Source organism: Carya illinoinensis, chromosome 3 (assembly GCF_018687715.1).
Source record: "Carya illinoinensis cultivar Pawnee chromosome 3, C.illinoinensisPawnee_v1, whole genome shotgun sequence".
In the NCBI taxonomy this organism is placed as follows: Eukaryota; Viridiplantae; Streptophyta; class Magnoliopsida; order Fagales; family Juglandaceae; genus Carya; species Carya illinoinensis.
Window position 1 is genome coordinate 33293335 of NC_056754.1, and position 9214 is coordinate 33302548.

Below are 9214 nucleotides of genomic sequence, written 5' to 3' on the forward strand. Positions count from 1 at the left end.
AAGTGCTGCATGATCAGTGAATACTATCACCTTTGTCCCAATGAGGTAAGACCGAAATTTGTCACAAGCAAACACCACAGCAAGCATCTCCTTCTCAGTTTTCGTATAATTCAATTGAGCTTCATTCAATGTCCGGCTTGCATAATAGATGGCTCTAAACAACTTGTGTCGCCTTTGCCCCAACACTGCTCCAATTGCAAAGTCACTTGCATCGCACATAACTTCAAAAGGTTGACTCCAATCAGGTACAATCACAATTGGTGTTGAAATTAGCTTCTCCTTGAGTGCATTAAAGGCCTGCAAACAAATAATATCAAAGTCAAATGTAGAATTTTTCTCAAGAAGATTACGTAGAGGTTTAGAGAGTTTAGAAAAATCCTTGATAAATCTTCTATAAAATCCCGCATGTCCCAGAAAACTTCTGATTCCCTTCACATTCTTTGGAGGTGGTAGTTTCTCTATGGTTGCAATTTTGGCTCAATCCACCTCAAATCCTTTAGATGACACTCTATGGCCTAGCATGATCCCTTCTTGAACCATGAAATGACACTTCTCCCAGTTCAGGACTAGATTTTTATCTTCACATCTCTGCAAAACAAGAGCTAAGTTATGCAAACAATGATCAAAAGATGTACCAAAAACTGAAAAGTCATCCATGAATACTTCCATTATATCTTCCACCATGTCAGAAAAAATAGCCATCATGCAACGTTGAAATGTCGCAGGGGCGTTGCACAGTCCAAAGGGCATCCTCCTAAAAGCAAATGTTCCATAGGGGCATGTGAATGTAGTTTTCTCTTGATCTTCAGGAGCTATAGCAATCTGATTATACCCCGAATAACCATCCAAAAAACAATAGTAGGAGTACCCAGCCAATCGATCCAACATCTGATCAATGAATGGAAGTGGAAAATGATCCTTCCTTGTTGCTTTATTCAACTTGCGGCAATCCATGCATACACGCCATCCCGTGACCGCTCTTGTAGGAATGAACTCATTATTGTCATTTTTCACCACCGTCATTCCACCCTTCTTTGGTACAACTTGCACTGGACTGATCCATGAACTATCTGAAATAGCATATATAATTTCAGCATTAAGGAGTTTCAAAATTTCAGCTCTCACTACTTCCTTCATTGCTGGATTTAATCTTCTTTGGTGCTCGATCGTTGGCTTGTAAAGCTCCTCCATTAAAATCTTGTGCATACAAATGGAGGGACTTATTCCTTTTATGTCAGAAATAGTCCATCCCAAGGCTGTTCTATGCTCCCTCAATACACGCAGCAACTTTTCCTCTTCTTCTGGTGTGAGTGATGTAGCAACAATCACTGGAAAGGTATCACTATCACCCAAGAATGCATAGCGAAGATGCTCAGGTAATTGCTTCAACTCCGGAGTTGTATTTTTCTGCATCTTTTCTTTAGCAATTTCAGATTCATCCTTTGGTATCACCGGCTCTAGCTTCCCCACTTCATTACTAAGTGATGTGTAACCTGCTGCAATGCTCCCAAAGCAAAAACATAGTGGAGAAATTCTTCACTAACAAAAGGCAAGTCAGATTCACAAATAGCAGAATTATTAAAATCAAAAGCATGAGATGAAGTGGTGATACAGCGTTCTAGGTGATCGGATGACATATCTTCTTGAAAGGCCTCTTCTACACATTGCTTAATGACATCTACCTGAAAGCAAGTACTTGGATCTTCTGGAAATTTCATAGCTTGGTAGATGTTGAACATAACCTTTTTCTTGTTTACTCTCAATGTTAATTCACCCTTTTGGACATCAATTAAAGCTCTTCCCGTGGCCAAGAATGGTCGGCCAAGAATTAGCGGGACATCTTCATCTTCCTCCATATCTAACACCACAAAATCAGCAGGAAAAATAAACTTATCCACCTTTACCAATACATCTTCTATGACTCCACGTGGATACTTGATGGACTGATCCGCTAGTTGCAAGGAAATTGTTGTATGCTTTATCTCTCCAAGTCCTAATTTCCTGCATATAGAAAGTGGCATAAGATTAATGCTAGCACCAAGATCACATAAAACTCTATCAAAAAATGAATTCCCAATAGTGCAAGGCAAAGTGAAACTCCCCGGATCTTTTAATTTTTGAGACAATTCCTTTTGAAGAATGGCACTGCATTCTTCAGAAAGCTTCACTGTTTCAAACTCTTCCAATCTTCTCTTCTTGGAAATGATGTCCTTCAGGAATTTGACATAATTTGGCATTTTGTTCCATGGCATCTGCAAAAGGAATATTAATGTGAATTTTCCTAAAAATATCCAAAAACTTAGAAAATTGCTTATCTAGTTTTTGCTTTTGAAAACGCTGAGGATAAGGAAGTGGAGGAGCAAGAATAGGAGGATTGTCAGGAAATGAAATTGTAGGAGGCAAGTCGGTCTCCTCTAGTGTATCATTTATAATCTCCTCTTCTTCTACTTGATATTTGCTTTGGCCATTGTTTGCAGCGGTTGGGGTGGACTTGCTCTCCTGTAATGGTGCCCTCTCAATTTCTTTTCCACTCCTAAGTGTGATGGCCTTGCATTGTTCCTTTGGATTCACTTCAGTGTTGCTAGGAAAAGCTCCTCTTTGTTGGGCATTGATGGTAGTGGCTAGTTGCCCAATTTGCACTTCAAGATTCTTGATAGTGGCTCCCATATTGCTACAATGAGTCTCAATGTTGTCCAACCGTGAATCAGTCTTTTTAAACCTTGCATTGGTCTCCTGAACAAAGGAAACCATGGCATCCTCAAGTGACATCTTCTTCTCGCTTGGTTGGCTATCAAATCCTGGAGGATGTTGAGGTTGCAACACATTCTTTGTATTTCCATATGACAAATTCTCATGATTTCTAAGCCTTGGATGATAGTAATTTAGCATAGGATTACCACGATAGTTGTAGTTTCGATTGTTGACATATTGAACTTGTCCTTGACTCGCCTCATTGCTTGGAACTATCATACTTGTAGATGCAATATATTCTGTACTTTGTGGTATCCTTTGTGTTGTCAAGGTTGAAATCTGATGAGATAGAGTAGCTACTTGAGCGGAAAGGGCTGCGATCGGCTCCAAGTCATGAATTCCAGCAACCTTCTTAGCCAAAGTCCTCTCAGTTGGCCATTGATAGTTGTTTGAGGCCATTTCTTCCAAAAGTGCAGTAGCACCTTCAGCTGTCTTTGACATCAAAGTTCCACCAGAAGTAGCATCAACTATAGTTCGGGTTTGCCCATTTAACCCATTATAGAACATCTGAACTTGCAACCAATCTGGCAATCCAAGTTGTGGACAACGTCGAACCAAGTCTTTATACCTCTCACACACTTCATAGAGTGACTCAAAATCATTTTGCTTGAACTGGCCAATCTCACTCCTGAGTTGGGCTGTTTTTGCAGGAGGAAAGAATTTAGCAAGAAACCTCTCAGCCATGTCCTGCCAACTATTGATGCTTCCCGGTTGTAGAGATTGTAGCCAACCTCTAGCCTTGTCCCTCAAAGAGAAAGGAAACAATCGCAGTCTAATGGTGTCTTCAGTAACACCATTGATCTTCACAGTGTCACAAATCTCTAAGAACATTGCCAAATGAATATTGGGATCATCCAGTGGCGACCCGCTGAATTGAGCCTGCTGCACCATGCTAATCAAAGCTAGTTTGAGCTCAAAGTTGTTGGCATTAATTGGCTGGCGCATTATGCTCGAGTAATTTCCATTCACAACTGGTCGTACATAGTCCTTCAAACTGCGTGGTAGTAGCTCACGTTCTTCTTCAGCCATGGCTAGTATTTTATTTCTTCTTAGTGATCTAAGAGTTCTTTCAATCTCCGGATCAACAGGAATAATATCACGAGACGTAGCATGGCGCATCCAACGTCAAAAACACACCTATAGAACAAATTAAAACAAAATTCTAAATTAAAACCAAGATTACTTTGTATCGATATTGACAAAAAGAATAAGAATAAACCAATCCCCGGCAACGGCGCCAAAAACTTGACCGGTGCAAAATTGCAAGTGCACAGTATCGTAGTTTTATAGTAAAGTAATAAGAAGAGTATCGTCCTCAGGGATTAGTACCTTACGTTTGCCAAATACCAAAATTATACTAAACTCGATTTTATCTAGAGGAATCACTAAGATTTTTGTAGTTGTAATTTAAACTAGATCAACTCAAAGAAAAATATGCAAAGGAAATAACACTGACGTTCAAAGATCAAATTAATGGGAAGAAAACTTCTAGGAAATCGATTTCACCTACTTCACTATGCTTTTCTCATCCAGCTAATTTAATTTAAATCTCTTTTGTCTATTAGCAAATCTCTAATTCATCCAAAAACCTCTTTCGATAGTCAATTGGAATTGACTCTTGGTTATCAATTTACACAAGAATATGCAAATTCAATAATCAAGAACGCAATAAGACCAATGATTTAATTACTACATAGGTTCATACAAGTCTTTCGATCTCTATACTTACCTATGCTGAAATATCCAAGATCTACCCTATGATTCCCTCTTTCGATAGCAAATCACAAGATTACTTATCATCTAATCAATGGCCAGTTAACTAGAAGTAATAAATTCAGAACAAATCAGATAAACAAAGAGAGAATTTCATTAAATTAGCATAGACAATCAAGCATAGTTCGGAAATAGGTTACATCGTTTTCCTAGAATAAAGTAAATTTAGCTCATGCTAGAAATGGAATTCAACATAAATGAATTCACCATAATTGTTCTGAGAAGATTGGAAGAAAATAAACACTGAAAAATCCTCCTTGCAGCCGCAAATCGTCTTCAAAAGCTCAAGGGAAAGATTCAACGCTTTTCTCCCGTCCGTGCTCGTGTATGATTCCAACGTACGTGCAATAATTGGAATTCCCTCTCCAAAACAGATGATTTGAATCCCTCTAGCTATGTTTTTCTGTCCCAAGAAGTGTTCTCCAGTCAAAACTCACGGCCCTAGAGTGAAAAATTGCTTTTATATGGTGTGACGGCGGAAAACCTAAAATCTGTCAAAATACGATGTTCGCTCGAGCGGGGTGTCGAGCGCACATCGAGCGTTCGACTCTGTCTGATTTCGCTCGAGCATCCTACCGAGCGCACGTCGAGCGTTCGACTTTGCCTTATTTCGCTCAAGCATCCAATGTCTCCGCTCGAGCGATCTTTGTTTTTCAGCAACCCGCTCGAGCTCCCTGTCGAGTGGCAGTCGAGCGTTTGAATCTGCCTGAATTCGCTCGAGCGCAAAAGCCTCCGCTCGAGTGAACTTGTAAAATCTGCAATATGAAATTTTTGCAATTCATCACCTGTCTTCTATTTCGTTCTTGAAATTGAAGGCTACATACACCTTACCATTGGTTTCGGTCAAGCCCAAGCCCAAGAAGCGTAACAATCTCCCAAGGTTCACATCTGGCCACGGTTAAGCTTATGACTTGAGTTAAGGGCAGTAATTGACTTCTACACGATTATTTATCTCTACACCATATTTTGATATTAATTTATCTTTTAATATTCTTTCTCACCCTTTTTATCTTGACCTTATTGTTTTCATTGTTGTTTTCTATCATTCTTAGATTTAATTAGAAGATTAGTATTGATCCAAGACATGTTAATTGAAACAAAGCCTGTAAACGCCCAAGTCGGCACCTAGGTGCAACTTCATGTGCATTGCAACAAATCGGCCCCAAGCCCATGCCTCTTGCACCATTTCCTCATCGGAAACTTCACTATTTACATCCCACATTAGCCCTCCTAGTTTACTTCTAGCATCCGATCAATTAGCAGCAATAAACCCAGTCTTCTATCTCATTCTTTCAGTTGATGCCTGATTACGCCGAAAGAATAACGCAATAGTTATAGCACAGCTTTGGGGTGTCGAATCCACAGAGAGACAAATTAAAAGAATAGCAACAGGAACAAAGAAACTAAAGAAAAATATCAAATAAGTAATAGAGAACAAAGATTAATTTTAAATGTAAATTAAAGTGAAGCAAAGTGATTAACAAAAAAAAGTACTCAAATTTGACAAACAATAGAGCGTCGGGAATCCCTTGCACAAATCTGGTATTTTAATTATTCTTAATTCATTGGATAACTCAATTAGGAACTCAATTCCCACAATTCCCAATCGGAAGGTATAGATTTATAAACCAGACTTAAATCAAATGTAACCTTTTGAAAAAACATTCACCACTTTTAAAAAACGTGAATTACTACCCCTATTGATAAAATCCAATGACGACAATATACTCAGGAAGCGATATTGCAGCAAAAAACTAAATCAATATAGATAAATAATTGATCCAAACATAATCAAATAATTAATCCATTCAATAGAAAAAAAAGCATGACTGAATCCATAAACACAATAAATTCTATGATTATTCGGAGAAGAAAACATCAACGATGAATTGACAATGATAAAACAAAAGAGTTTTAGCAATTGAAAATCAAATACATGAATTAACAATAAATTAGAAATACCATCTAATGTGCAAGTTCATCCCTAACCCTACTTGAGAATTTAGTTACCCATAAATATAATGGACAACAAAAATATCCAGAGAAAATTGAAGCGAACAGTGGCCATGGAAGTGATTTTCTCCTCTCTTCAGATCTGCCTCTTGTGCCTCTTACTCCCCCTCCATTTTGTGCTAATGATATGCTTATATAGGGTAGGAAAGAAACCCTATTGTCCTCTTAATTTCCGCATAAAAAAATCGCCTAAATTTTAGGACTTATTTTGGCAACCATGTACAGCCTTCAGGAGTTTGAATTTGGAAAGTCTTATTAGAGACAAAGTTATAGCCCTTTAAGATATATTTCCAATGCATCAAGAATCACATCAATCCGATATGTGAGTAAAAAGATATAGTCAAAAGACTAAAGTATATGCAGATTGTCTCCTAGCGAATTTCGGACTTGGACTTCTTGTGGTTTCATTTTGTGATTTTTTTTCTTTTTCTTTTCTTCCAAATTGCTCTCAAACCCCATGAATGTCCCTCCTTTGAATTTGACTGGGCTTGACTTGCTCTTTTATAAACTCTGAGATTAGACATAAAAAAACTGCTTAGGAGTTTCCCAACGTAAATAAAAATTCAATTTAAGAATACACATATTATCCTATGATTTCTATTCACATTTTAGCATTTTAGTCCAATAATAGGGTATATAGAGTGCACTTTCGCACACTCATCACACCCCCCAACTTTAGTCCCTAGAAATTTTCATGTCAAAATAATGAAAGAGACCAAAGAAAATCACACATAAGGGCCATCAAGTCACACTTTCCAGATTCATATATCAAAACAATCTAAGGAATACAATAACCCATCAAGATCAATCCACCTATAGCAATCCACAGAGTGTGTGTGTGTTCTATAAACCATAACCATCGTACCACTAGCCTTGACACATGCAACATCAAGAACATCTTAAGCAAAAGGTTCAACTCCATAACTCACGGGTATAATAGTGTTTCGTGTAAAAGCTCTCTCTATGGAGTTGACAATGGGTGTATACACACTCTCATGGAAAATTAGGCAATTATGTACAAGCAACAAGCAAACATTGATCTTATGATAGGAACACTAACAAATGAGACTTCCATCAATCTTTCCAATAGCTTACTTAGGATCAGAATGGTCAACAAAAAAGGTTGTAATGTGGCTTGGTTTTGGGGTTATATAAAAAAAAAAAAAAGATGAAAGGGATTCAAAAACTTCCAAGTACATACAAAGTGAATTTTATTAAATATCTCAATAGACCACACTTCTCACTTGATATACTCTCTAACTTTTCAGATCATCAAATAATAATGATTTTCCTTCTTCTTCCTCTTTTTTTTTTTGTTTTCAACAATTTGATGGACAAACACATGCCACTTTTGTATTCTTTCCATCTCTACCAACTTTTTTTTTTTTTTTGGAGCTTACTCAATTGAACACTTTGCAACTTGTACTCTTCTCTATTTTCTGCCGTCTTCTTCTTCTTCTTAATTGAAAATGATGAAATTAAAGAAAGAAAATACAAATTCCACACCTAGTATATACTTGGAAGTAAAAAGGGTAAGAAAATCTGTGTATAGGTTATACTCCAATGTGGAGAGGCATGGATGATATGGGCATATGAAAAGAAAAAGCTACAAGTGTTTATTGGCTCAAGTTGGCTACTAGGAGTCTATGATGGAAAGGATAGCTTGAAAGGCTCAAACGTTAATCCTAAGTTGACCTTCGTCATATCCCAAGTATATCCACCATTCTACCGCAAACCATGTAATGATATTCTCAAAAGAAGTGCCCAATTCAACAGATCAATGAATGCTTATCACAATTTACTGCATTTATATGCTCTCAATCCTGTCCAAACTCACATGAATACTTAAGCAAAAGAGTTCTCTAGCTACATGTGTCAAACCACCATCTTACCACAAAACTTGGATAAGTGCATTAAGGATTCTGTGAATGTTTCAGCAAAAAATGATTTGGTGGGTTTGGTGAATTCACGAAGATGGCTATGAATGAGAATGAGTACACATGTGAAAATGATGCACATGTGATGCAAATTAAAAAAAATTGACACATGAAAATATGCCACAGAGTTCCAACAATCATTTTAAATACTGAATTTGCACCACCACCCCCAACTTAAATGAAACATTGTCCTCAATGTTTAAGAATCAAAATTGAATGAGGAGTAACTGAAAATGGTAGAATAGACCTGATGAGTGACGTGGGTAGCTCCCTAAACACCAAAGATGGTGATCTGAAATGGCGAAATGAAACTATCCTGCAATCCAAAACAAAGAAAACAACAGTAAACAAAAAGAAAAAGAAAGAAAATAAGAAAAAACAAAAACAAAACAAAGCAAAACAAAATAAATAAAGAAACACATACCTTGGTGGTGTGGTCAAGGTTGATAGATTGGATCCACAAGTGGAATGTCTTCCACTTCCGGAACTTGCCTATCAATTAATATTTTAAGGCGTTGATCATTTACTTTAAAGATCTGACCATCCTTAGGATCCTCTATTTCTGCCACCCCATTTATAAAAACATTTTTCACTAGAAATGGGTCAGTCCACCTAAACCGAAGTTTTCCTTTGTGCTTGCGAGATCCAAAATCATATAAGCATATTCGGTCATTAGGTTTAAACCTCTTCCTAAGAATATTTTTATCATGAAACGTTTTCATTTTAACCTTATAGACTTT

At 37.3% G+C, this 9214-nt stretch overlaps 1 non-coding gene across 1 annotated transcript; it reads left to right on the forward strand.

The window, feature by feature from the left end:
- Window positions 1-3280: 3280 nt before the first annotated feature.
- Window positions 3281-3387, forward strand: LOC122305911. Its single transcript, XR_006241344.1, has one exon. It is a non-coding gene; the product is annotated as a small nucleolar RNA R71 (small nucleolar RNA).
- Window positions 3388-9214: the final 5827 nt, after the last annotated feature.